Here is a 26,452-nt window from a genome sequence, read left to right as displayed (position 1 = left end):
TACCCTCTGACACTTTCTGGCACTCTCTGACACTCTCAGAAGATCTCTGGCACTCTCTGAAAATCTCTGACACTCTCTGAAACTCTGTGACACGCTCTGAAAAACTCTGACACTCTCTGACACTCTCAGACACTCTCTGACACTCTCTGACTCTTTCTGAAACTCTCCGACACTCTCTGACTCTTTCTAAAACTCACGGACACTCTCTGACACACTCTGCAACTCTATGACACTCTGTGACACTCTCTGAAACTCTCTGAATCTCTCTGAAAAACTCTGACACTCTCTGACACTCTCAGACACTCTCTGACACTCTCTGACTCTTTCTGAAACTCTCTGACACTCTCTGACTCTTTCTGAAACTCTCGGACACTCTCTGACACACTCTGCAACTCTATGACACTCTGTGACACTCTCTGACACTCTCTGAATCTCTCTGAAAAGCTCTGACACTCTGTGACACTCACTGAAACTCTCTGAAACTCCCTGACACTCTCTGAAACTTTCTGACACTCTCTGACAATCTCTGAACATCTCTGAAACTCTCTGAAACTCTCTGAAAATCTCTGACACTCTCTGACACTCTGTGACACTCTCAGATACTCTCTGACTCTCTCAGACACACTCCGACACACTCAGAAGCTCTCAGAAACTCTCTGGAACTGTCTGACACTCTCAGAAAGTCTCTGAAACTCTCTGACACTCTCTGAAACTCTCTGACGCTCTCTGACACTCTCTGAAACTCTGTGACACTCTATGACACTCTCTGACACTCACTGACTCTCTCTGAAACTCTCTGAATCACACTGACACTCTGTGACACTCTCTGATACTCTCTGACAATCACTGACACTATCTGACACTGTCTGACAATCTCTGAAACGCTCTGACACTCACTGACACTCTGTGGCACTCACTGACACTCTCTGAAGATCTCTGAAACTCTCTGAAAATCTCTGACACTCTCTGAAACTCTGTGAGACTCTCTGAAACACTCTGACACTCTCTGACACTCTCCGGCACACTCAGAAACTGTCAGAAACTCTCAGGCACTCTCTGACACTCTCAGAAATTCTCTGAAACTCTCTGACACTCTCTGAAACCCTCTGACACTCTCTGACACTCTCTGACACTCTCTGAAACTCTTTGACACTCTTTGACACTCTCAGACACTGTCTGACTCTCTCTGAAACTCTCTGAAACTCTCTGACACTCTCTGACGGTCCCTGACACTCTCTGAAGCTTTCTGAAACTCTCTGACACTCTGTGACACTCTCGGAAACTCTCTGAAACTCCCTGACACTCTCTGACTCTCTCTGAAACTTTCTGACACTCTCTGACAATCTCTGAACATCTCTGAAACTCTCTGAAACTCTCTGAAAATCTCTGACACTCTCTGACACTCTGTGACACTCTCAGATACTCTCTGACTCTCTCAGACACACTCCGACACACTCAGAAGCTCTCAGAAACTCTCTGGAACTGTCTGACACTCTCAGAAAGTCTCTGAAACTCTCTGACACTCTCTGAAACTCTCTGACGCTCTCTGACACTCTCTGAAACTCTGTGACACTCTATGACACTCTCTGACACTCACTGACTCTCTCTGAAACTCTCTGAATCACACTGACACTCTGTGACACTCTCTGATACTCTCTGACAATCACTGACACTATCTGACACTGTCTGACAATCTCTGAAACGCTCTGACACTCACTGACACTCTGTGGCACTCACTGACACTCTCTGAAGATCTCTGAAACTCTCTGAAAATCTCTGACACTCTCTGAAACTCTGTGAGACTCTCTGAAACACTCTGACACTCTCTGACACTCTCCGGCACACTCAGAAACTGTCAGAAACTCTCAGGCACTCTCTGACACTCTCAGAAATTCTCTGAAACTCTCTGACACTCTCTGAAACCCTCTGACACTCTCTGACACTCTCTGACACTCTCTGAAACTCTTTGACACTCTTTGACACTCTCAGACACTGTCTGACTCTCTCTGCAACTCTCTGAAACTCTCTGACACTCTCTGACGGTCCCTGACACTCTCTGAAGCTTTCTGAAACTCTCTGACACTCTGTGACACCCTCTGAAACTCTCTGAAACTCTCGGACACTCTCTGAAACTTTCTGACACTCTCTGAAACTCTCTGAAACTCTTTGTAACTCTCTGACAATCTCAGAAACACTCCGAAGCTCACTGAAACTCTCTGACACACTCTGACACTCTCTGAAACTCTCAGACACTCTCAGACACTCTCTGACACTCTCTGACACTATCTGAGACTCTCTGAAACTCTCTGACACTCTCTGAAATTCTCTGAAACTCTCTGACACTCTCTGAAACTCTCTGACACTCTCTGACACTCTCAGAAACTCTCTGACACTCTGTGACACTTTCTGAAACTCTCTGACACTATCTGACGCTTTCTGAATCTCTCGGACACTCTCTGAATCTCTCTGAAACTCTCCGACACTCTGTGACACTCTCTGAAACTTTCTGGCACTCTCTGACACTCTCTGAAGATCTCTGGCACTCTCTGAAAATCTCTGACACTCTCTGAAACTCTGTGACACTCTCTGAAAAACTCTGACACTCTCTGACACTCTCAGACACTCTCTGACACTCTCTGACTCTTTCTGAAACTCTGTGACACTCTCTGACTCTTTCTGAAACTCTCGGACACTCTCTGACACACTCTGCAACTCTATGACACCCTGTGACACTCTCTGACACTCTCTGAATCTCTCTGAAAAGCTCTGACACTCTGTGACACTCACTGAAACTCTCTGAAACTCCCTGACACTCTCTGACTCTCTCTGAAACTTTCTGACACTCTCTGACACTCTCTGAACATCTCTGAAACTCTCTGAAAATCTCTGACACTCTCTGACACTCTGTGACACTCTCAGAAACTCTCAGGCACTCTCTGACACTCTCAGAAATTCTCTGAAACTCTCTGACACTCTCTGATACCCTCTGACACTCTCTGACACTCTCTGACACTCTCTGAAACTCTTTGGCACTCTTTGACACTCTCAGACACTGTCTGACTCTCTCTGAAACTCTCTGAAACTCTCTGACACTCTCTGACACTCCCTGACACTCTCTGAAGATTTCTGAAACTCTCTGACACTCTGTGACACCCTCTGAAACTCTCTGAAACTCTCGGACACTCTCTGAAACTTTCTGACACTCTCTGAAACTCTCAGGCACTCTCTGACACTCTCAGAATTTCTCTGAAACTCTCTGACACTCTCTGAAACCCTCTGACACTCTCTGACACTCTCTGACACTCTCTGAAACTCTTTGGCACTCTTTGACACTCTCAGACACTGTCTGACTCTCTCTGAAACTCTCTGAAACTCTCTGACACTCTCTGACACTCCCTGACACTCTCTGAAGATTTCTGAAACTCTCTGACACTCTGTGACACCCTCTAAAACTCTCTGAATCTCTCGGACACTCTCTGAAACTCTTTGTAACTCTCTGACATTCTCAGAAACTCTCAGAAACTCACTGAAACTCTCTGACACTCTCTGACACTCTCTGAAACTCTTAGACACTCTCAGACACTCTCTGACACACTCTGACACTCTCTGAAACTCTCTGAAACTCTCTGACACTCTCTGAAATTCTCTGAAACTCTCTGACACTCTCTGACACTCTCTGAAACTCTCTGACACTCTCTGACACTCTCAGACACTCTCTGACACTCTCAGACACTTTATGAAACTCTCTGACACTATCTGACGCTTTCTGAATCTCTCGGACACTCTCTGAATCTCTCTGAAACTCTCCGACACTCTGTGACACTCTCTGAAACTTTCTGGCACTCTCTGACACTCTCTGAAGATCTCTGGCACTCTCTGAAAATCTCTGACACTCTCTGAAACTCTGTGACACGCTCTGAAAAACTCTGACACTCTCTGACACTCTCAGACACTCTCTGACACTCTCTGACTCTTTCTGAAACTCTCCGACACTCTCTGACTCTTTCTAAAACTCTTGGACACTCTCTGACACACTCTGCAACTCTATGACACTCTGTGACACTCTCTGACACTCTCTGAATCTCTCTGAAAAACTCTGACACTCTCTGACACTCTCAGACACTCTCTGACACTCTCTGACTCTTTCTGAAACTCTCTGACTCTTTCTGAAACTCTCGGACACTCTCTGACACACTCTGCAACTCTATGACACTCTGTGACACTCTGTGACACTCTCTGAATCTCTCTGAAAAGCTCTGACACTCTGTGACACTCTCGGAAACTCTCTGAAACTTTCTGACACTCTCTGACAATCTCTGAACATCTCTGAAACTCTCTGAAAATCTCTGACACTCTCTGACACTCTGTGACACTCTCAGATACTCTCTGACTCTCTCAGACACACTCCGACACACTCAGAAGCTCTCAGAAACTCTCTGGAACTGTCTGACACTCTCAGAAAGTCTCTGAAACTCTCTGACACTCTCTGAAACTCTCCGACACTCTGTGACACTCTCTGAAACTTTCTCGCACTCTCTGACACTCTCTGAAGATCTCTGAAACTCTCTGAAAATCTCTGACACTCTCTGAAACTCTGTAAAACTCTCTGAAACACTCTGACTCTCTCTGACATTCTCAGACACTCTCTGAAACTCTGTGACACTCTCAGATACTCTCTGACTCCCGCAGACACACTTCGACACACTCAGAAACTCTCAGAAACTCTCTGGCACTCTACGAGACTCTCAGAAACTCTCTGAAACTCTTTGACACTCTCTGACACCCTCTGACACCCTCTGACACTCTCTGACACTCTCTGAAACTCTTTGACACTCTTTGACACTCTCAGACACTGTCTGACTCTTTCTGAAACTCTCTGACACTCTCTGACACTCCCTGACACTCTCTGAAACTCTCTGACACTCTCTGACACTCTCTGAAACTCTTTGACACTCTTTGACAATCTCAGACACTGTCTGACTCTATCTGAAACTCTCTGACACTCTCTGACACTCCCTGACACTGTCTGAAGCTCTCTGACACTCTCTGACACTCTCTGAAACTCTCTGAAAAACTCTGACACTCTCTGACACTCTCAGACACTCTCTGACACTCTCTGACTCTTTCTGAAACTCTCTGACACCCTCTGACACACTCTGCAACTCTTTGACACCCTGTGACACTCTCTGACACTCTCTGAATCTCTCTGAAAAGCTCTGACACTCTGTGACACTCTCTGAAACTCTCTGGAACTCCCTGACACTCACTGACTCTCTCTGAAACTTTCTGACACTCTCTGACACTCTCTGAACATCTCTGAATCTCTCTGAAAATCTCTGACTCTTTCTGACACTCTGTGACACTCTCAGAAACTCTCAGGCACTCTCTGACACTCTCAGAAATTCTCTGAAACTCTCTGACACTCTCTGAAACCCTCTGACACTCTCTGACACTCTCTGACACTCTTTGGCACTCTTTGACACTCTCAGACACTCTCTGAAGATTTCTGAAACTCTCTGACACTCTGTGACACCCTCTGAAACTCTCTGAAACTCTCGGACACTCTCTGAAACTTTCTGACACTCTCTGAAACTCTCTGAAACTCTTTGTAACTCTCTGACACTCTCAGAAACTCTCAGAAGCTCACTGAAACTCTCTGACACTCTCTGAAACTGTCAGACACTCTCAGACCCTCTCTGACACTCTCTGACACTATCTGAGCCTCTCTGAAACTCTCTGACAATCTCCGAAATTCTCTGAAACTCTCTGACACTCTCTGAAACTCTCTGACACTCTCTGACACTCTCAGACACTCTCTGACACTCTGTGACACTTTCAGAAACTCTCTGACTCTCTCAGACACACTCCGACACACTCAGAAGCTCTCAGAAACTCTCTGGAACTGTCTGACACTCTCAGAAAGTCTCTGAAACTCTCTGACACTCTCTGAAACTCTCTGACACTCTCTGACGCTCTCCGACACTCTCTGAAACTCTGTGACACTCTATGACACTCTCTGACACTCACTGACTCTCTCTGAAACTCTCTGAATCACACTGACACTCTGTGACACTCTTTGAAACTCTCTGACAATCTCTGAAACTTTCTGACACTCTCTGAAACTCTCTGAAGCTCTCTGAAACTCTCTGAAACTCTCTGACTCTCTCAGAAACAATCAGAAATTCCCTGAAACTCTCTGAGACTCTCTGGCACGCTCTGAGACTCTCTGAAACTCTCTGACACACTCTGAAACTCTCTGAAACTCTCTGACACTCTCTGACACTCTCTGAAACTCTCTGACAATCTCTGGCACTCTCAGACACTCTCAGACACTCTCTGAAGATCTCTGAAACTCTCTGAAGCTCTCTGAAACTCTCTGACACTCTCTGAAACTGTCTGAAACTCTCTGAAACTCTCTGACACTCTCTGACAATCTCTGAAACTCTCTGACAATCTCTGGCACTCTCAGACACTCTCAGACACTCTCTGAAGATCTCTGAAACTCTCTGATACTATCTGACACTTTCTGAATCTCTCAGACACTCTCTGAATCTCTCTGAAACTCTCCGACACTCTGTGACACTCTCTGAAACTTTCTCGCACTCTCTGACACTCTCTGAAGATCTCTGAAACTCTCTGAAAATCTCTGACACTCTCTGAAACTCTGTAAAACTCTCTGAAACACTCTGACTCTCTCTGACATTCTCAGACACTCTCTGAAACTCTGTGACACTCTCAGATACTCTCTGACTCCCGCAGACACACTTCGACACACTCAGAAACTCTCAGAAACTCTCTGGCACTCTACGAGACTCTCAGAAACTCTCTGAAACTCTTTGACACTCTCTGACACCCTCTGACACCCTCTGACACTCTCTGACACTCTCTGAAACTCTTTGACACTCTTTGACACTCTCAGACACTGTCTGACTCTTTCTGAAACTCTCTGACACTCTCTGACACTCCCTGACACTCTCTGAAACTCTCTGACACTCTCTGACACTCTCTGAAACTCTTTGACACTCTTTGACAATCTCAGACACTGTCTGACTCTATCTGAAACTCTCTGTCACTCTCTGACACTCCCTGACACTGTCTGAAGCTCTCTGACACTCTCTGACACTCTCTGAAACTCTCTGAAAAACTCTGACACTCTCTGACACTCTCAGACACTCTCTGACACTCTCTGACTCTTTCTGAAACTCTCTGACACCCTCTGACACACTCTGCAACTCTTTGACACCCTGTGACACTCTCTGACACTCTCTGAATCTCTCTGAAAAGCTCTGACACTCTGTGACACTCTCTGAAACTCTCTGGAACTCCCTGACACTCACTGACTCTCTCTGAAACTTTCTGACACTCTCTGACACTCTCTGAACATCTCTGAATCTCTCTGAAAATCTCTGACACTTTCTGACACTCTGTGACACTCTCAGAAACTCTCAGGCACTCTCTGACACTCTCAGAAATTCTCTGAAACTCTCTGACACTCTCTGAAACCCTCTGACACTCTCTGACACTCTCTGACACTCTTTGGCACTCTTTGACACTCTCAGACACTCTCTGAAGATTTCTGAAACTCTCTGACACTCTGTGACACCCTCTGAAACTCTCTGAAACTCTCGGACACTCTCTGAAACTTTCTGACACTCTCTGAAACTCTCTGAAACTCTTTGTAACTCTCTGACACTCTCAGAAACTCTCAGAAGCTCACTGAAACTCTCTGACACTCTCTGAAACTGTCAGACACTCTCAGACCCTCTCTGACACTCTCTGACACTATCTGAGCCTCTCTGAAACTCTCTGACACTCTCCGAAATTCTCTGAAACTCTCTGACACTCTCTGAAACTCTCTGACACTCTCTGACACTCTCAGACACTCTCTGACACTCTGTGACACTTTCAGAAACTCTCTGACTCTCTCAGACACACTCCGACACACTCAGAAGCTCTCAGAAACTCTCTGGAACTGTCTGACACTCTCAGAAAGTCTCTGAAACTCTCTGACACTCTCTGAAACTCTCTGACACTCTCTGACGCTCTCCGACACTCTCTGAAACTCTGTGACACTCTATGACACTCTCTGACACTCACTGACTCTCTCTGAAACTCTCTGAATCACACTGACACTCTGTGACACTCTTTGAAACTCTCTGACAATCTCTGAAACTTTCTGACACTCTCTGAAACTCTCTGAAGCTCTCTGAAACTCTCTGAAACTCTCTGACTCTCTCAGAAACAATCAGAAATTCCCTGAAACTCTCTGAGACTCTCTGGCACGCTCTGAGACTCTCTGAAACTCTCTGACACACTCTGAAACTCTCTGAAACTCTCTGACACTCTCTGACACTCTCTGAAACTCTCTGACAATCTCTGGCACTCTCAGACACTCTCAGACACTCTCTGAAGATCTCTGAAACTCTCTGAAGCTCTCTGAAACTCTCTGACACTCTCTGAAACTGTCTGAAACTCTCTGAAACTCTCTGACACTCTCTGACAATCTCTGAAACTCTCTGACAATCTCTGGCACTCTCAGACACTCTCAGACACTCTCTGAAGATCTCTGAAACTCTCTGATACTATCTGACACTTTCTGAATCTCTCAGACACTCTCTGAATCTCTCTGAAACTCTCCGACACTCTGTGACACTCTCTGAAACTTTCTCGCACTCTCTGACACTCTCTGAAGATCTCTGAAACTCTCTGAAAATCTCTGACACTCTCTGAAACTCTGTAAAACTCTCTGAAACACTCTGACTCTCTCTGACATTCTCAGACACTCTCTGAAACTCTGTGACACTCTCAGATACTCTCTGACTCCCGCAGACACACTTCGACACACTCAGAAACTCTCAGAAACTCTCTGGCACTCTACGAGACTCTCAGAAACTCTCTGAAACTCTTTGACACTCTCTGACACCCTCTGACACCCTCTGACACTCTCTGACACTCTCTGAAACTCTTTGACACTCTTTGACACTCTCAGACACTGTCTGACTCTTTCTGAAACTCTCTGACACTCTCTGACACTCCCTGACACTCTCTGAAACTCTCTGACACTCTCTGACACTCTCTGAAACTCTTTGACACTCTTTGACAATCTCAGACACTGTCTGACTCTATCTGAAACTCTCTGTCACTCTCTGACACTCCCTGACACTGTCTGAAGCTCTCTGACACTCTCTGACACTCTCTGAAACTCTCTGAAAAACTCTGACACTCTCTGACACTCTCAGACACTCTCTGACACTCTCTGACTCTTTCTGAAACTCTCTGACACCCTCTGACACACTCTGCAACTCTTTGACACCCTGTGACACTCTCTGACACTCTCTGAATCTCTCTGAAAAGCTCTGACACTCTGTGACACTCTCTGAAACTCTCTGGAACTCCCTGACACTCACTGACTCTCTCTGAAACTTTCTGACACTCTCTGACACTCTCTGAACATCTCTGAATCTCTCTGAAAATCTCTGACACTTTCTGACACTCTGTGACACTCTCAGAAACTCTCAGGCACTCTCTGACACTCTCAGAAATTCTCTGAAACTCTCTGACACTCTCTGAAAGCCTCTGACACTCTCTGACACTCTCTGACACTCTTTGGCACTCTTTGACACTCTCAGACACTCTCTGAAGATTTCTGAAACTCTCTGACACTCTGTGACACCCTCTGAAACTCTCTGAAACTCTCGGACACTCTCTGAAACTTTCTGACACTCTCTGAAACTCTCTGAAACTCTTTGTAACTCTCTGACACTCTCAGAAACTCTCAGAAGCTCACTGAAACTCTCTGACACTCTCTGAAACTGTCAGACACTCTCAGACCCTCTCTGACACTCTCTGACACTATCTGAGCCTCTCTGAAACTCTCTGACACTCTCCGAAATTCTCTGAAACTCTCTGACACTCTCTGAAACTCTCTGACACTCTCTGACACTCTCAGACACTCTCTGACACTCTGTGACACTTTCAGAAACTCTCTGACTCTATCTGACACATTCTGAATCTCTCGGACACTCTCTGAATCTCTCTGAAACTCTCCGACACTCTGTGAAACTCTCTGAAACTTTCTGGCACTCTCTGACACTCTCTGAAGATCTCTGGCACTCTCTGAAAATCTCTGACACTCTCTGAAACTCTGTGACACTCTCTGAAAGACTCTGACACTCTCTTACACTCTCAGACACTCTCCGACACTATCTGACTCTTTCTGAAACTCTCGGACACTCTCTGACACACTCTGCAACTCTATGACACTCTGTGACACTCTCTGACACTCTCTGAATCTCTCTGAAAAGCTCTGACACTCTGTGACACTCTCTGAAACTCTCTGAAACTCTCAGACACTCTCAGACACTCTCTGACACTCTCTGACACTATCTGAGACTCTCTGAAACTCTCTGACACTCTCTGAAATTCTCTGAAACTCTCTGACACTCTCTGGCACTCTCTGAAACTCTCTGACACTCTCTGACACTCTCAGACACTCTCTGACACTCTCTGACACTTTCTGAAACTCTCTGACACTATCTGACACTTTCTGAATCTCTCGGACACTCTCTGAATCTCTCTGAAACTCTCCGACACTCTGTGACACTCTCTGAAACTTTCTCGCACTCTCTGACACTCTCTGAAGATCTCTGAAACTCTCTGAAAATCTCTGACACTCTCTGAAACTCTGTAAAACTCTCTGAAACACTCTGACTCTCTCTGACATTCTCAGACACTCTCTGAAACTCTGTGACTCTCTCAGATACTCTCTGACTCCCGCAGACACACTTCGACACACTCAGAAACTCTCAGAAACTCTCTGGCACTCTACGAGACTCTCAGAAACTCTCTGAAACTCTTTGACACTCTGTGAAACTCTCTGACACCCTCTGACACTCTCTGACACTCTCTGAAACTCTTTGACACTCTTTGACACTCTCAGACACTGTCTGACTCTTTCTGAAACTCTCTGACACTCTCTGACACTCCCTGACACTCTCTGAAACTCTCTGACACTCTCTGACACTCTCTGAAACTCTTTGACACTCTTTGACAATCTCAGACACTGTCTGACTCTATCTGAAACTCTCTGACACTCTCTGACACTCCCTGACACTGTCTGAAGCTCTCTGACACTCTCTGACACTCTCTGAAACTCTCTGAAAAACTCTGACACTCTCTGACACTCTCAGACACTCTCTGACACTCTCTGACTCTTTCTGAAACTCTCTGACACCCTCTGACACACTCTGCAACTCTTTGACACCCTGTGACACTCTCTGACACTCTCTGAATCTCTCTGAAAAGCTCTGACACTCTGTGACACTCTCTGAAACTCTCTGGAACTCCCTGACACTCACTGACTCTCTCTGAAACTTTCTGACACTCTCTGACACTCTCTGAACATCTCTGAAACTCTCTGAAAATCTCTGACACTCTCTGACACTCTGTGACACTCTCAGAAACTCTCAGGCACTCTCTGACACTCTCAGAAATTCTCTGAAACTCTCTGACACTCTCTGAAACCCTCTGACACTCTCTGACACTCTCTGACACTCTTTGGCACTCTCAGACACTCTCTGAAGATTTCTGAAACTCTCTGACACTCTGTGACACCCTCTGAAACTCTCTGAAACTCTCGGACACTCTCTGAAACTTTCTGACACTCTCTGAAACTCTCTGAAACTCTTTGTAACTTTCTGACACTCTCAGAAACTCTCAGAAGCTCACTGAAACTCTCTGACACTCTCTGAAACTGTCAGACACTCTCAGACCCTCTCTGACACTCTCTGACACTATCTGAGCCTCTCTGAAACTCTCTGACACTCTCCGAAATTCTCTGAAACTCTCTGACACTCTCTGAAACTCTCTGACACTCTCTGACACTCTCAGACACTCTCTGACACTCTGTGACACTTTCAGAAACTCTCTGACTCTATCTGACACATTCTGAATCTCTCGGACACTCTCTGAATCTCTCTGAAACTCTCCGACACTCTGTGACACTCTCTGAAACTTTCTGGCACTCTCTGACACTCTCTGAAGATCTCTGGCACTCTCTGAAAATCTCTGACACTCTCTGAAACTCTGTGACACTCTCTGAAAGACTCTGACACTCTCTTACACTCTCAGACACTCTCCGACACTATCTGACTCTTTCTGAAACTCTCGGACACTCTCTGACACACTCTGCAACTCTATGACACTCTGTGACACTCTCTGACACTCTCTGAATCTCTCTGAAAAGCTCTGACACTCTGTGACACTCTCTGAAACTCTCTGAAACTCTCAGACACTCTCAGACACTCTCTGACACTCTCTGACACTATCTGAGACTCTCTGAAACTCTCTGACACTCTCTGAAATTCTCTGAAACTCTCTGACACTCTCTGGCACTCTCTGAAACTCTCTGACACTCTCTGACACTCTCAGACACTCTCTGACACTCTCTGACACTTTCTGAAACTCTCTGACACTATCTGACACTTTCTGAATCTCTCGGACACTCTCTGAATCTCTCTGAAACTCTCCGACACTCTTTGACACTCTCTGAAACTTTCTGGCACTCTCTGACACTCTCTGAAGATCTCTGGCACTCTCTGAAAATCTCTGACACTCTCTGAAACTCTGTGACACGCTCTGAAAAACTCTGACACTCTCTGACACTCTCAGACACTCTCTGACACTCTCTGACTCTTTCTGAAACTCTCCGACACTCTCTGACACACTCTGCAACTCTATGACACTCTGTGACACTCTCTGACACTCTCTGAATCTCTCTGAAAAACTCTGACACTCTCTGACACTCTCAGACACTCTCTGACACTCTCTGACTCTTTCTGAAACTCTCTGACACTCTCTGACTCTTTCTGAAACTCTCGGACACTCTCTGACACACTCTGCAACTCTATGACACTCTGTGACACTCTCTGACACTCTCTGAAACTCCCTGACACTCTCTGACTCTCTCTGAAACTTTCTGACAATCTCTGACACTCTCTGAACATCTCTGAAACTCTCTGAAAATCTCTGACACTCTCTGACACTCTGTGACACTCTCAGATACTCTCTGACTCTTTCAGACACACTCCGACACACTCAGAACCTCTCAGAAACTCTCTGGAACTCTCTGACACTCTCAGAAAGTCTCTGAAACTCTCTGACACTCTCTGAAACTCTCTGACACTCTCTGACGCTCTCTGACACTCTCTGAAACTCTGTGACACTCTATGACACTCTCTGACACTCACTGACTCTCTCTGAAACTCTCTGAATCACTCTGACACTCTGTGACACTCTCTGAAACTCTCTGACAATCTCTGAAACTTTCTGACACTCTCTGAAGCTCTCTGAAACTCTCTGAAACTCTCTGACTCTCTCAGAAACAATCAGAAACTCCCTGAAACTCTCTGAGACTCTCTGGCACTCTCTGAGACTCTCTGAAACTCTCTGACACTCTCTGACACTCTCTGAAACTCTCTGACAATCTCTGGCACTCTCAGACACTCCCAGACACTCTCTGAAGATCTCTGAATCTCTCTGAAGCTCTCTGAAAGTCTCTGAAACTCTCTGACACTCTCTGAAACTCTCTGAAACTCTCTGAAACTCTCTGACACTCTCTGACAATCTCTGAAACTCTCTGACAATCTCTGGCACTCTCAGACACTCTCAGACACTCTCTGAAGATCTCTGAAACTCTCTGATACTATCTGACACTTTCTGAATCTCTCGGACACTCTCTGAATCTCTCTGAAACTCTCCGACACTCTGTGACACTCTCTGAAACTTTCTCGCACTCTCTGACACTCTCTGAAGATCTCTGAAACTCTCTGAAAATCTCTGACACACTCTGAAACTCTGTGAAACTCTCTGATACACTCTGACACTCTCTGACATTCTCAGACACTCTCTGACACTCTCTGACACTTTCTGAAACTCTCTGATGGTATCTGACACTTTCTGAAACTCTCGGACACTCTCTGACACACTCTGCAACTCTGTGTCACTCTGTGACACTCTCTGACACTCCCTGAAACTCTTTGACACTCTTTGACACTCTGTGACACTGTCTGACTCTCCCTGAAACTCTCTGACACTCTCTGACACTCCCTGACACTCTCTGAAACTCTCTGACACTCTCTGAAACTCTTTGACACTCTTTGACAATCTCAGACACTGTCTGACTCTATCTGAAACTCTCTGACACACTCTGACACTCCCTGACACTGTCTGAAGCTCTCTGACACTCTCTGAAACTCTCTGAAACTCACTGACACTCTCTGAAACTCTCTGACAATCTCTGACACTCTCAGACACTCTCTGACACTTTCTGAAACTCTCTGACACTATCTGACACTTTCTGAATCTCTCGGACACTCTCTGAATCTCTCTGACACTCTCCGGCACTCTGTGACACTCTCTGAAACTTTCTGGCACTCTCTGACACTCTCTGAAGATCTCTGAAACTCTCTGAAAATCTCTGACACTCTCTGAAACTCTCTGACACTCACTGACACTCTGTGGCACTCACTGACACTCTCTGAAGATCTCTGAAACTCTCTGAAAATCTCTGACACTCTCTGAAACTCTGTGACACTCTCTGAAACACTCTGACACTCTCCGGCAAACTCAGAAACTGTCAGAAACTCTCAGGCACTCTCTGACACTCTCAGAAATTCTCTGAAATTCTCTGACACTCTCTGAAACCCTCTGACACTCTCTGACACACTCTGACACTCTCTGAAACTCTTTGACACTCTTTGACACTCTCAGACACTGTCTGACTCTCTCTGAAGCTTTCTGAAACTCTCTGACACTCTGTGACACCCTCTGAAACTCTCTGAAAATCTCGGACACTCTCTGAAACTTTCTGACACTCTCTGAAACTCTCTGAAACTCTTTGTAACTCTCTGACACTCTCAGAAACTCTCAGAAGCTCACTGAAACTTTCTGACACTCTCTGACACTCTCTGAAACTCTCAGACACTCTCAGACACTCTCTGACAGTCTCTGACACTATCTGAGACTCTCTGAAACACTCTGACACTCTCTGAAATTCTCTGAAACTCTCTGACACTCTCTGAAACTCTCTGACACTCTCTGACACTCTCAGACACTCTCAGACACTCTGTGACACTTTCTGAAACTCTCTGACACTATCTGACACTTTCTGAATCTCTCGGACACTATCTGAATCTCTCTGAAACTCTCCGACACTCTGTGACACTCTCTGAAACTTTCTCGCACTCTCTGACACTCTCAGAACCTCTCTGAAACTCTTTGACACTCTCTGAAACTCTCTGACACTATCTGACACTCTCTGACACCCTCTGAAACACTTTGACACTCTTTGACACTCTCAGACACTGTCTGACTCTCTCTGAAACTCTCTGACACTCTCTGACACTCCCTGACACTCTCTGAAGCTCTCTGACACTCTCTGACACTCTCTGAAACTCTTTGACACTCTTTGACAATCTCACACACTGTCTGACTCTATCTGAAACTCTTTGACACTCTCTGACACTCCCTGACACTGTCTGAAGCTCTCTGACACTCTCTGACACTCTCTGAAACTCTCTGAAACTATCTGACACTCTGTGACAATCTCTGAAAATCTTTGACATTCTCTGAGTCTCTCCGACACACTCAGAAACTGTCAGAAACTCTCAGGCAATCTCTGACACTATCAGAATGTCTCTGAAACTCTCTGACACTCTCTGAAACTCTCTGACACTCTCTGAAACTCTCTGACACTCTCTGACGCTCTCTGACACTCTCTGAAACTCTGTGACACTCTATGACACTCTCTGACACGCACTGAATCTCTCTGAAACTCTCTGAATCACACTGACACTCTGTGACACTCTTTGAAACTCTCTGACAATCTCTGAAACTTTCGGACACTCTCTGAAACTCTCTGAAGCTCTCTGAAACTCTCTGAAACTCTCTGACTCTCTCAGAAACAATCATAAACTCCCTGAAACTCTCTGAGACTCTCTGGCACTCTCTGAGACTCTCTGAAACTCTCTGACACACTCTGAAACTCTCTGAAACTCTCTGACACTCTCTGACACTCTCTGAAACTCTCTGACAATCTCTGGCAGTCTCAGACACTCTCAGACACTCTCTGACACGCTCTGAAACTCTCTGAAACTCTCTGAAACTCTCTGACACTCTCTGACAATCTCTGAAACTCTCTGACAATCTCTGGCACTCTCAGACACTCTCAGACACTCTCTGAAGATCTCTGAAACTCTCTGATACTATCTGACACTTTCTGAATCTCTCGGACACTCTCTGAATCTCTCTGAAACTCTCCGACACTCTGTGACACTCTCTGAAACTTTCTCGCACTCTCTGACACTCTCTGAAGATCTCTGAAACTCTCTGAAAATCTCTGACACTCTCTGAAACTCTGTAAAACTCTCTGAAACACTCTGACACTCTCTGACATTCTCAGACACTCTCTGAAACTCTGTGACACTCTCAGATACTCTCTGACTCCCGCAGACACACTTCGACACACTCAGAAACTCTCAGAAACTCTCTGGCACTCTACGACACTCTCAGAAACTCTCTGAAACTCTTTGACACTCTCTGAAACTCTCTGACACCCTCTGACACTCTCTGACACTCTCTGAAACTCTTTGAAACTCTTTGACACTCTCAGACACTCCCTGACACTCTCTGAAACTCTCTGACACTCTCTGACACTCTCTGAAACTCTTTGACACTCTTTGACAATCTCAGACACTGTCTGACTCTTTCTGAAACTCTCTGACACTCTCTGACACTCCCTGACACTCTCTGAAACTCTCTGACACTCTCTGACACTCTCTGAAACTCTTTGACACTCTTTGACAATCTCAGACAATGTCTGACTCTATCTGAAACTCTCTGACACTCTCTGACACTCCCTGACACTGTCTGAAGCTCTCTGACACTCTCTGACACACTCTGAAACTCTCTGAAAAACTCTGACACTCTCTGACACTCTCAGACACTCTCTGACACTCTCTGACTCTTTCTGAAACTCTCTGACACTCTCTGACTCTTTCTGAAACTCTCGGACACTCTCTGACACACTCTGCAACTCTATGACACCCTGTGACACTCTCTGACACTCTCTGAATCTCTCTGAAAAGCTCTGACACTCTGTGACACTCTCTGAAACTCTCTGAAACTCCCTGACACTCACTGACTCTCTCTGAAACTTTCTGACACTCTCTGACACTCTCTGAACATCTCTGAAACTCTCTGAAAATCTCTGACACTCTCTGACACTCTGTGACACTCTCAGAAACTGTCAGGCACTCTCTGACACTCTCAGAAATTCTCTGAAACTCTCTGACACTCTCTGACACTCTCTGACACTCTCTGACACTCTTTGGCACTCTTTGACACTCTCAGACACTCTCTGAAGATTTCTGAAACTCTCTGACACTCTGTGACACCCTCTGAAACTCTCTGAAACTCTCGGACACTCTCTGAAACTTTCTGACACTCTCTGAAACTCTCTGAAACTCTTTGTAACTCTCTGACACTCTCAGAAACTCTCAGATACTCACTGAAACTCTCTGACACTCTCTGAAACTGTCAGACACTCTCAGACACTCTCTGACACTCTCTGACACTATCTGAGCCTCTCTGAAACTCTCTGACACTCTCCGAAATTCTCTGAAACTCTCTGACACTCTCTGAAACTCTCTGACACTCTCTGACACTCTCAGACACTCTCTGACACTCTGTGACACTTTCTGAAACTCTCTGACTCTATCTGACACATTCTGAATCTCTCTGAAACTCTCCGACACTCTGTGACACTCTCTGAAACTTTCTGGCACTCTCTGACACTCTCTGAAGATCTCTGGCACACTCTGAAAATCTCTGACACTCTCTGAAACTTTCTGGCACTCTCTGACACTCTCTGAAGATCTCTGGCACACTCTGAAAATCTCTGACACTCTCTGAAACTCTGTGACACTCTCTGAAAGACTCTGACACTCTCTTACAATCTCAGACACTCTCCGACACTATCTGACTCTTTCTGAAACTCTCGGACACTCTCTGACACACTCTGCAACTCTATGACACTCTGTGACACTCTCTGACACTCTCTGAATCTCTCTGAAAAGCTCTGACACTCTGTGACACTCTCTGAAACTCTCTGAAACTCTCAGACACTCTCAGACACTTTCTGACACTCTCTGACACTATCTGAGACTCTCTGAAACTCTCTGACACTCTCTGAAATTCTCTGAAACTCTCTGACACTCTCTGGCACTCTCTGAAACTCTCTGACACTCTCTGACACTCTCAGACACTCTCTGACACTCTCTGACACTTTCTGAAACTCTCTGACACTATCTGACGCTTTCTGAATCTCTCGGACACTCTCTGAATCTCTCTGAAACTCTCCGACACTCTGTGACACTCTCTGAAACTTTCTGGCACTCTCTGACACTCTCTGAAGATCTCTGGCACTCTATGAAAATCTCTGACACTCTCTGAAACTCTGTGACACGCTCTGAAAAACTCTGACACTCTCTGACACTCTCAGACACTCTCTGACACTCTCTGACACTTTCTGAAACTCTCCGACACTCTCTGACACACTCAGACACTCTCTGACACTCTCTGACTCTTTCTGAAACTCTCTGACACTCTCTGACTCTTTCTGAAACTCTCGGACACTCTCTGACACACTCTGCAACTCTATGACACTCTGTGACACTCTCTGACACTCTCTGAATCTCTCTGAAAAGTTCTGACACTCTGTGACACTCTCTGAAACTCTCTGACTCTTTCTGAAACTCTCTGACACTCTCTGACTCTTTCTGAAACTCTCGGACACTCTCTGACACACTCTGCAACTCTATGACACTCTGTGACACTCTCTGACACTCACTGAATCTCTCTGAAAAGCTCTGACACTCTGTGACACTCTCTGAAACTCTCTGAAACTCCCTGACACTCTCTGACTCTCTCTGAAACTTTCTGACAATCTCTGACACTCTCTGAACATCTCTGAAACTCTCTGAAAATCTCTGACACTCTCTGACACTCTGTGACACTCTCAGATACTCTCTGACTCTTTCAGACACACTCCGACACACTCAGAAACTCTCAGAAACTCTCTGGAACTCTCTGACACTCTCAGAAAGTCTCTGAAACTCTCTGACACTCTCTGAAACTCTCTGACACTCTCTGACGCTCTCTGACACTCTCTGAAACTCTGTGACACTCTATGACACTCTCTGACACTCACTGACTCTCTCTAAAACTCTCTGAATCACTCTGACACTCTGTGACACTCTCAGACACTCCCTGAAGATCTCTGAAACTCTCTGATACTATCTGACACTTTCTGAATCTCTCGGACACTCTCTGAATCTCTCTGAAACTCTCAGACACTCTCAAACACTTTCTGACACTCTCTGACACTATCTGAGACTCTCTGAAACTCTCTGACACTCTCTGAAATTCTCTGAAACTCTCTGACACTCTCTGGCACTCTCTGAAACTCTCTGACACTCTCTGACACTCTCAGACACTCTCTGACACTCTCTGACACTTTCTGAAACTCTCTGACACTATCTGACGCTTTCTGAATCTCTCGGACACTCTCTGAATCTCTCTGAAACTCTCCGACACTCTGTGACTCTCTCTGAAACTTTCTGGCACTCTCTGACACTCTCTGAAGATCTCTGGCACTCTCTGAAAATCTCTGACACTCTCTGAAACTCTGTGACACGCTCTGAAAAACTCTGACACTCTCTGACACTCTCAGACACTCTCTGACACTCTCTGACATTTTCTGAAACTCTCCGACACTCTCTGACACACTCAGACACTCTCTGACACTCTCTGACTCTTTCTGAAACTCTCTGACACTCTCTGACTCTTTCTGAAACTCTCGGACACTCTCTGACACACTCTGCAACTCTATGACACTCTGTGACACTCTCTGACACTCTCTGAATCTCTCTGAAAAGCTCTGACACTCTGTGACACTCTCTGAAACTCTCCGACTCTTTCTGAAACTCTCTGACACTCTCTGACTCTTTCTGAAACTCTCGGACACTCTCTGACACACTCTGCAACTCTATGACACTCTGTGACACTCTCTGACACTCTCTGAATCTCTCTGAAAAGCTCTGACACTCTGTGACACTCTCTGAAACTCTCTGAAACTCCCTGACACTCTCTGACTCTCTCTGAAACTTTCTGACACTCTCTGACACTCTCTGAACATCTCTGAAACTCTCTGAAAATCTCTGACACTCTCTGACACTCTGTGACACTATCAGATACTCTCTGACTCTTTCAGACACACTCCGACACACTCAGAAACTCTCAGAAACTCTCTGGAACTCTCTGACACTCTCAGAAAGTCTCTGAAACTCTCTGACACTCTCTGAAACTCTCTGACACTCTCTGACGCTCTCTGACACTCTCTGAAACTCTGTGACACTCTATGACACTCTCTGACACTCACTGACTCTCTCTGAAACTCTCTGAATCACTCTGACACTCTGTGACACTCTCTGAAACTCTCTGACAATCTCTGAAACTTTCTGACACTCTCTGAAACTCTCTGAAGCTCTCTGAAACTCTCTGAAACTCTCTGACTCTCTCAGAAACAATCAGAAACTCCCTGAAACTCTCTGAGACTCTCTGGCACTCTCTGAGACTCTCTGAAACTCTCTGACACTCTCTGACACTCTCTGAAACTCTCTGACAATCTCTGGCACTCTCAGACACTCTCAGACACTCCCTGAAGATCTCTGAAACTCTCTGATACTATCTGACACTTTCTGAATCTCTGGGACACTCTCTGAATCTCTCTGAAACTCTCCGACACTCTGTGACACTCTCTGAAACTTTCTCGCACTCTCTGACACTCTCTGAAAATCTCTGAAACTCTCTGAAAATCACTGACACTCTCTGAACCTCTGTGAAACTCTCTGAAACACTCTGACACTCTCTGACATTCTCAGACACTCTCTGACACTCTGTGACACTCTCAGATACTCTCTGACTCCCGCAGACACACTTCGACACACTCAGAAACTCTCAGAAACTCTCTGGCACTCTCTGACACTCTCAGAAACTCTCTGAAACTCTTTGACACTCTCTGAAACTCTCTGACACCCTCTGACACGCTCTGACACTCTCTGAAACTCTTTGACACTCTTTGACACTCTCAGACACAGTCTGACTCTTTCTGAAACTCTCTGACACTCTCTGACACTCCCTGACACTCTCTGAAACTCTCTGACACTCTCTGACACTCTCTGAAACTCTTTGACACTCTTTGACAATCTCAGACACTGTCTGACTCTATCTGAAACTCTCTGACACTCTCTGACACTCCCTGACACTGTCTGAAGCTCTCTGACACTCTCTGACACTCTCTGAAACTCTCTGAAACTCTCAGACACTCTCTGACACTCTCTGACACTTTCTGAAACTCTCTGACACTATCTGACACTTTCTGAATCTCTCGGACACTCTCTGAATCTCTCTGAAACTCTCCGACTCTCTGTGAAACTCTCTGAAACTTTCTGGCACTCTCTGACACTCTCTGAAGATCTCTGAAACTCTCTGAAAATCTCTGACACTCTCTGAAGCTCTCTGACACTCACTGACACTCTGTGGCACTCACTGACACTCTCTGAAGATCTCTGAAGCTCTCTGAAAATCTCTGACACTCTCTGAAACTCTGTGACACTCTCTGAAACACTCTGACACTCTCCGGCAAACTCAGAAACTGTCAGAAACTCTCAGGCACTCTCTGACGCTCTCAGAAATTCTCTGAAACTCTCTGAAACTCTCTGAAACCCTCTGACACTCTCTGACACTCTCTGAAACTCTTTGACACTCTTTGACACTCTCAGACACTGTCTGACTCTCTCTGAAGCTTTCTGAAACTCTCTGACACTCTGTGACACCCTCTGAAACTCTCTGAAAATCTCGGACACTCTCTGAAACTTTCTGACACTCTCTGAAACTCTCTGAAACTCTTTGTAACTCTCTGACACTCTCAGAAACTCTCAGAAGATCACTGAAACTCTCTGACACTCTCTGACACTCTCTGAAACTCTCAGACACTCTCAGACACTCTCTGACAGTCTCTGACACTATCTGAGACTCTCTGAAACACTCTGACACTCTCTGAAATTCTCTGAAACTCTCTGACACTCTCTGAAACTCTCTGACACTCTCTGACACTCTCAGACACTCTCTGACACTCTGTGACACTTTCTGAAACTCTCTGACACTATCTGACACTTTCTGAATCTCTCGGACACTCTCTGAATCTCTCTGAAACTCTCCGACACTCTGTGACACTCTCTGAAACTTTCTGGCACTCTCTGACACTCTCTGAAGATCTCTGGCAATCTCTGAAAATCTCTGACACTCTCTGAAACTCTCTGAAAGACTCTGACACTCTCTGACACTCTCAGACACTCTCTGACACTTTCTGACTCTTTCTGAAACTCTCTGACACTATCTGACTCTTTCTGAAACTCTCGGACACTCTCTGACACACTCTGCAACTCTATGACACTCTGTGACACTCTCTGACTCTCTCTGAAACTTTCTGACACTCTCTGACACTCTCTGAACATCTCTGAAACTCTCTGAAAATCTCTGACACTCTCTGACACTCTGTGACACTCTCAGATACTCTCTGACTCTCTCAGACACACTCCGACACACTCAGAAACTCTCAGAAACTCTCTGGAACTCTCTGACACTCTCAGAAAGTCTCTGAAACTCTCTGACACTCTCTGAAACTCTCTGACACTCTCTGACACTCTCTGAATCACTCTGACACTCTGTGACACTCTCTGAAACTCTCTGACATTCTCTGAAACTTTCTGACACTCTCTGAAACTCTCTGAAGCTCTCTGAAACTCTCTGACACTCTCTGACACTCTCTGACTCTCTCTAAAACTCTCTGAATCACTCTGACACTCTGTGACACTCTCAGACACTCCCTGAAGATCTCTGAAACTCTCTGATACTATCTGACACTTTCTGAATCTCTCGGACACTCTCTGAATCTCTCTGAAACTCTCAGACACTCTCAAACACTTTCTGACACTCTCTGACACTATCTGAGACTCTCTGAAACTCTCTGACACTCTCTGAAATTCTCTGAAACTCTCTGACACTCTCTGGCACTCTCTGAAACTCTCTGACACTCTCTGACACTCTCAGACACTCTCTGACACTCTCTGACACTTTCTGAAACTCTCTGACACTATCTGACGCTTTCTGAATCTCTCGGACACTCTCTGAATCTCTCTGAAACTCTCCGACACTCTGTGACTCTCTCTGAAACTTTCTGGCACTCTCTGACACTCTCTGAAGATCTCTGGCACTCTCTGAAAATCTCTGACACTCTCTGAAACTCTGTGACACGCTCTGAAAAACTCTGACACTCTCTGACACTCTCAGACACTCTCTGACACTCTCTGACATTTTCTGAAACTCTCCGACACTCTCTGACACACTCAGACACTCTCTGACACTCTCTGACTCTTTCTGAAACTCTCTGACACTCTCTGACTCTTTCTGAAACTCTCGGACACTCTCTGACACACTCTGCAACTCTATGACACTCTGTGACACTCTCTGACACTCTCTGAATCTCTCTGAAAAGCTCTGACACTCTGTGACACTCTCTGAAACTCTCCGACTCTTTCTGAAACTCTCTGACACTCTCTGACTCTTTCTGAAACTCTCGGACACTCTCTGACACACTCTGCAACTCTATGACACTCTGTGACACTCTCTGACACTCTCTGAATCTCTCTGAAAAGCTCTGACACTCTGTGACACTCTCTGAAACTCTCTGAAACTCCCTGACACTCTCTGACTCTCTCTGAAACTTTCTGACACTCTCTGACACTCTCTGAACATCTCTGAAACTCTCTGAAAATCTCTGACACTCTCTGACACTCTGTGACACTATCAGATACTCTCTGACTCTTTCAGACACACTCCGACACACTCAGAAACTCTCAGAAACTCTCTGGAACTCTCTGACACTCTCAGAAAGTCTCTGAAACTCTCTGACACTCTCTGAAACTCTCTGACACTCTCTGACGCTCTCTGACACTCTCTGAAACTCTGTGACACTCTATGACACTCTCTGACACTCACTGACTCTCTCTGAAACTCTCTGAATCACTCTGACACTCTGTGACACTCTCTGAAACTCTCTGACAATCTCTGAAACTTTCTGACACTCTCTGAAACTCTCTGAAGCTCTCTGAAACTCTCTGAAACTCTCTGACTCTCTCAGAAACAATCAGAAACTCCCTGAAACTCTCTGAGACTCTCTGGCACTCTCTGAGACTCTCTGAAACTCTCTGACACTCTCTGACACTCTCTGAAACTCTCTGACAATCTCTGGCACTCTCAGACACTCTCAGACACTCCCTGAAGATCTCTGAAACTCTCTGATACTATCTGACACTTTCTGAATCTCTGGGACACTCTCTGAATCTCTCTGAAACTCGCCGACACTCTGTGACACTCTCTGAAACTTTCTCGCACTCTCTGACACTCTCTGAAAATCTCTGAAACTCTCTGAAAATCACTGACACTCTCTGAACCTCTGTGAAACTCTCTGAAACACTCTGACACTCTCTGACATTCTCAGACACTCTCTGACACTCTGTGACACTCTCAGATACTCTCTGACTCCCGCAGACACACTTCGACACACTCAGAAACTCTCAGAAACTCTCTGGCACTCTCTGACACTCTCAGAAACTCTCTGAAACTCTTTGACACTCTCTGAAACTCTCTGACACCCTCTGACACGCTCTGACACTCTCTGAAACTCTTTGACACTCTTTGACACTCTCAGACACAGTCTGACTCTTTCTGAAACTCTCTGACACTCTCTGACACTCCCTGACACTCTCTGAAACTCTCTGACACTCTCTGACACTCTCTGAAACTCTTTGACACTCTTTGACAATCTCAGACACTGTCTGACTCTATCTGAAACTCTCTGACACTCTCTGACACTCCCTGACACTGTCTGAAGCTCTCTGACACTCTCTGACACTCTCTGAAACTCTCTGAAACTCTCAGACACTCTCTGACACTCTCTGACACTTTCTGAAACTCTCTGACACTATCTGACACTTTCTGAATCTCTCGGACACTCTCTGAATCTCTCTGAAACTCTCCGACTCTCTGTGAAACTCTCTGAAACTTTCTGGCACTCTCTGACACTCTCTGAAGATCTCTGAAACTCTCTGAAAATCTCTGACACTCTCTGAAGCTCTCTGACACTCACTGACACTCTGTGGCACTCACTGACACTCTCTGAAGATCTCTGAAGCTCTCTGAAAATCTCTGACACTCTCTGAAACTCTGTGACACTCTCTGAAACACTCTGACACTCTCCGGCAAACTCAGAAACTGTCAGAAACTCTCAGGCACTCTCTGACGCTCTCAGAAATTCTCTGAAACTCTCTGAAACTCTCTGAAACCCTCTGACACTCTCTGACACTCTCTGAAACTCTTTGACACTCTTTGACACTCTCAGACACTGTCTGACTCTCTCTGAAGCTTTCTGAAACTCTCTGACACTCTGTGACACCCTCTGAAACTCTCTGAAAATCTCGGACACTCTCTGAAACTTTCTGACACTCTCTGAAACTCTCTGAAACTCTTTGTAACTCTCTGACACTCTCAGAAACTCTCAGAAGATCACTGAAACTCTCTGACACTCTCTGACACTCTCTGAAACTCTCAGACACTCTCAGACACTCTCTGACAGTCTCTGACACTATCTGAGACTCTCTGAAACACTCTGACACTCTCTGAAATTCTCTGAAACTCTCTGACACTCTCTGAAACTCTCTGACACTCTCTGACACTCTCAGACACTCTCTGACACTCTGTGACACTTTCTGAAACTCTCTGACACTATCTGACACTTTCTGAATCTCTCGGACACTCTCTGAATCTCTCTGAAACTCTCCGACACTCTGTGACACTCTCTGAAACTTTCTGGCACTCTCTGACACTCTCTGAAGATCTCTGGCAATCTCTGAAAATCTCTGACACTCTCTGAAACTCTCTGAAAGACTCTGACACTCTCTGACACTCTCAGACACTCTCTGACACTTTCTGACTCTTTCTGAAACTCTCTGACACTATCTGACTCTTTCTGAAACTCTCGGACACTCTCTGACACACTCTGCAACTCTATGACACTCTGTGACACTCTCTGACTCTCTCTGAAACTTTCTGACACTCTCTGACACTCTCTGAACATCTCTGAAACTCTCTGAAAATCTCTGACACTCTCTGACACTCTGTGACACTCTCAGATACTCTCTGACTCTCTCAGACACACTCCGACACACTCAGAAACTCTCAGAAACTCTCTGGAACTCTCTGACACTCTCAGAAA

This window comes from Heterodontus francisci, chromosome 40 (genome assembly GCF_036365525.1).
Source record: "Heterodontus francisci isolate sHetFra1 chromosome 40, sHetFra1.hap1, whole genome shotgun sequence".
NCBI classification, from domain to species: domain Eukaryota; kingdom Metazoa; phylum Chordata; class Chondrichthyes; order Heterodontiformes; family Heterodontidae; genus Heterodontus; species Heterodontus francisci.
Note: the sequence above shows the minus strand (reverse complement) of the source record.